Below are 5,108 nucleotides of genomic sequence, written 5' to 3' on the forward strand. Positions count from 1 at the left end.
AAAAAAAAAAAAAAAAAAAAAACCCAGTGAATATTCAAGGGAATCAAGTTTTTATGGCAGGCTTCTCCCACCTGGGACTGCTTTCCTTTCCAACAGAAGTCCTATAGGTGAGTAGGTGAGTCAGACAGTGGCAGAACACATGGGGAGCAGAGTATGCTCTGAAGGCTGGGGCTAAGTCTTACTAGAGTAGTCTGTGGCAGAAAAAAGTATGTTGTAAAAAATCCATCACAGACCACATGACAAGATGAAGTGCTCTTGACATTCTGAATTTTCGCTGCTTCTGTTTCTAAATACTCCCTTTAACAGTACTTGAAAATAGAAGTGCCTTTAGAAATATTTTAAAAATGAATCATGGGCCAGTAAGATAGCTCAATGGACTAAACACCTGCTTTGGCAAGCACAGGGATCAGAGTTCAATCCACAGTCCCACATGCTGTGCTGGCCCTGCCCTTGATGACTGAGTCCGGGTATGGTGGCACATGTCTGTAATCCCAACTCTGGGAAGGCTGAAAACAGGAAAATCACTATGAACCCAATCTGTGTAGTGAGACCCTGTACCAAATACATAAAAGGAAAAAAAATGAATCACCAAGTGTAAAATTTTGAAGTACAGGGACAAAACTAAAGCTATACACATGCCTCTATGAAACTTTTGCTTGCAGTAGGTTTTGTTTAAGGAGAATATTATTTGGGGTGGTGGGATGATGGGCTCAGTTGTACAGCACCTAGCTAGCATAAGTTCCAGGGGGGGGGAGAGAGAGAGAGAGAGAGAGAGACAGACAGAGACAGAGAGACAGAGACAGACAAAGAGACAGACCAAGACAGAGAGACAGAGACAGAGAGAGACAGAGGCAGAGACTCAAAGACACAGAGACAGAGAGACAGAAACAGAGACAGAGACAGAGAGACACACAGAAAGACATACAGAAACGGTGAGGTCGATTTTTGTTGTTGCTTCTATTCTTCCCAGAAACTTATTTTATAAGACCTTATTTCTCAACTAAAAACTCAGAACTGTCCTACCCTCTGACCATTGCTCTAGTGGTAGTGGTGACAATGACAATCTTTTTCTTTATAGGTACTTAGGTTAGACTAGGGCCATGTTAGCACTGATAACTGCATCTTGAGAAGCACTCCACTTGGGCAATGAAAAATGTCATGATTTCTATGATTCATTCTATTCCTTTCACAAAACAAAACATCTAAGACTGACAAAACAAATGTTGAAGATTGTTCAACAACTTAAAAAAGCAACCTTGACATTAAGTTTCTTTATAGAAACATACTGAAATAAAAGGAAGGAAATGCATTGGATTGTTGGACACCATAATACCAGCAAAACCAGAACTAAGGCCATTAGGGCCTTACAAATGAATCGGCATCAGATCCCTGAACTTCTGGTACTGACAGAGAGAAAAACTAGTATAGAAATACCAGACATATGGCAAGAATTCTTATTCTAAAAAACCTGAAGAGTCCAAACATTATTAAGATTGATCATAGGTATTCTGAAATGTCTGTTGTGTGGCTTTAATGCATGCGCAAAATTTTCCAGGCGTCTCTTCAAGCAACAAAACTCCTCAGGTAATAATGACCCTGGGTTTCACCCTGCCTGTCTGTGTCTCTGCTCCTCACACCGTGACTCTCATCCTGCAGCTTTTGCCAAATTCAGTATGCTTGCTTCTACAGCCTAAGATATTTAATCTAAAAAAGGAAAGTCATCCATGCATAATTTCCTCAAACTTTCCTCATGAGAATAGTCCTGCAATAATGACCATCCAGAGTTGAATATGGTATTTGCCTTGGACTCATTGATGAGCACACCCTCTGAGAGTCATAGATGGGGCATAAGGTGAGGACCAGCCAATCCTCCATGTCTGAATATCCCCAAATAGTCAGACACTAAGAACATAATGTGCAGAGCTCAAAAGGTGCTTAAAAGAACTCTAGCTGCTTGATTAAAGAGGCTAATATGTCTTTCCTGTTCAGTTTCTCTGGATTTTGTGGTTACCGACTTCTACTCCATATGTGGTGGAGAGAATGGCACCAGAAAAATACTGACATCATGGGAAGAGGGGTAATTGAGGTCCCTTTGTATGTACAGTTAAATAACGCTCTACATTGGTCTTACCATTTTGCATTTATACGGGCACATTCAAGAAACTCACAAGGCACAAGCATAGCATACAACTGGAAAGGGAACAATCAGATTTTTCTTCTCCCAGTAAGACAGCCATACGAAGGGGTGCTACAGAGACTGTGCCACATTGATCTCAGCTAGTCTTTATTTTCCCATCTGGCTCTTTTTCTAGGGATATCCCTAACTAACCCATCAGGGCCTTCTCCCCCATACATCAGTCCATGTAGAAACAACAAAGGAAGTCGATTGTGCTAGTTTTCTGTGCAGGGCCCCATACCAGGCTTGTTAGCAGAAGCCTCCTCCTTCACCCAGCCTGGCTGGCCTCCCCTTCGCAGTCAGGAGTCCCCATTTAAGTCTCTTTTAATGAGAGGAGCTGAGCGCTAACTCAATAGTCCCAACCTTCCTCTTAAGGAGCTGGGCTCCACCCTCCCTCCACAGCTACTTCCTAATAGGACTCTGTAATGTTTTCCTATGGTACTCATTCAGCGTCTACATGATTTTATTTTCAGACCCACCACTGTTATGTAAAATTTATCCCTTTTAAAATAGCACCCTATCACCCACTGGTTTCTCAAATGAGTTGCAAACTGAAGGTTAAATATGGTTATACCAATCCATGAATGATATAGACTAGTGAAAAATTTGGACAACCCCTCATAAATACCAGAAACCCCTAGTATGAGTATACTCCATTGAAGTCCTGAATCACTTATCAATTCACTGGGTGAAGCCTGCATCCTGAAGATGTGTGCTCAGCAGTCAAAGAAAGGAGGACGGGGCGCAAGAGAAATTTCTGTTTCCAATTATCTCAGGGATTTATTTGGGATGAAATAAACCACTTAATCTAGAAGGGCTGAAATAATTATTTAAATAATTCGTGGGTGAGAGGTAGCTTGCTTTATCTCAGTGGCAGTTCTTTTGATTGAAGAAAAGTCCATATGTGTTCCCAGATCTGCTTGTGGACAACATCAGGACCTCTGTCCTTTCTATTCTCTTTGTCCCTATTTCCAACTGAGTGTGTTCTTCAAATGTAGAGTGGCATTTAAATGTTCAAAGACATAAGTAGCACCAATTTGACTCTATTCATGATTGGAGCACATACACGTCCTCAAATTTATCTGTAGGGAATATAGTTCTCTTGTTAACATTTAATAGAAAACTCACACTTGTCTATGTTTTCCTATCTTCCATTTGTCCTCACCCAATCAGCTTTGCCTCACACTGTGATCGATCCTCTCCACTGGGGTCGATTTCTGAATGCTGCTGCATCTCACCTGTCATTTCGTGTATGGGACCTTTGGTGAGCGAAGCTGTTGATCTCTGAGCAGCAGAGGAAGGCATACGTTAACTCAGTGGCTTTGCCTCTGTGCTTTGTATATCCAAAAATTTAAGATGTATCATTTAAAAACTGATTTCCTCATTGTAAGAAAGTACACTGTGGGCACATGTGAACTCCTCTCCAAGAATGGCCTCCAGACCAGAAGCATAAACATCAAAGAGGAAATTATTAAAAATGAAAATTCCCAGAATTTTAATCAGAAACTCAAGAGGTAGGGGTCTACCTACCTGGTTAGCATTCTGTTCCAAGGCTTTATTGCAGATTGAAAGTTACTTAGCAGAGAGCACATTTTATTTACACCTGAATTGGATAATGGAGTTTCAAGTCTTAATTCTAGTACTCAAAGTCTTAATAAAGCACCATAGTGTTCACTAACTAACTGTCCACATAATATGTGTTGTTTTAATCACAGTTCAAAGAAAATACTATAAGAGATGCAATATAAAATTTATCAAATATTGATTTCCATAGTGGTTTACCCTTCTTCATTGCAGGTGGGAGGATAAACTGGTACGATCTCTATGGAAATCAACATCAATATTCCTCAAGAATCTATTTTTTTACTGTAACAAAGAATACACAAGCCATAAACTTTATCATTTTAACCATTTAGAAATGGTTAATTTTACAATTTTGTGTCATTAATGACATGCACAATATCATTCAAATATCTTAGCTATTTCTAGGTTTTTTCATCTCAGACAAAATCTGCACTCATTAAACAACATTTCCCCCTTCTCCCAAACTGCTATTCCATGCTAAACTCTCTCTATTCTAGTTTTACTATGAATTCACCTATTCTAGGCACCTTAGATAAGTAGAATAATATGACATTTATTCTTTTGTGTCTGACCTTTTCACTTAGCTTAACATTTTCAAGCTTCATGTTCAACAAGACACATTATTACAGAAAGTGTCAAAACTTCACTCATCAGCAAGATGATCATAGAATAGGAGGAGGTCCCAGGGTAATGTCTCCCCACCCATCTAAACAGTGATCTGGAAACAATTCATGGGCAAAAAGAATCTTTAGGGAAACTCTAGAATCCAAGTAGGAGGCTGTGAAGCCCTACAGAAGCTTAAGCCTAAGGAGAGATGCCTTGAGAAGGCCCCCTAAACTCAGGCTCATTGGGTACTGTCTTTGCTAAAGGCCGGAAACACTCCCATCTTCCATAGACTTGGATACAGCTGCTGTTAACTCTGGTCCTACAGTCAGCCCTATCTGCTGAAGGACCCAGGATGAGCTACACTCGTCTTTCTTCACTCCTACTAACAGACCTGACTGAAGACCCCAGAGCAGCCCTGTGATGTGGTTCCAAGTCCACTCTAAGGTAAACTGGAGTTAAGTCCTGCTCATCAGAGATGCAGTAGCAGAGGACACACCCATCCCAGTCTTCTGTAACAGGACCACTGAGCTCACAAATAATTGCAGGACTGAAACAGATGTATGGCCAATCTCCCCCTTCCTTCTACCAGTCTGGAGCCAGCCCTGCCCACCCTGAGACCCAGGGATGACTATCTGTATCCCTGGTCACCACCAAATTTTAACTGTCATGATTGTGTGCTAATCTTAATAAGGCAATTTTATTTCTGCCAATAAATGAAGGGGTTCCCTATCCTTCCACTTAA

This window comes from Octodon degus, unplaced genomic scaffold (genome assembly GCF_000260255.1).
Source record: "Octodon degus isolate 3935 unplaced genomic scaffold, OctDeg1.0 scaffold00196, whole genome shotgun sequence".
Classification (NCBI taxonomy): Eukaryota; Metazoa; Chordata; class Mammalia; order Rodentia; family Octodontidae; genus Octodon; species Octodon degus.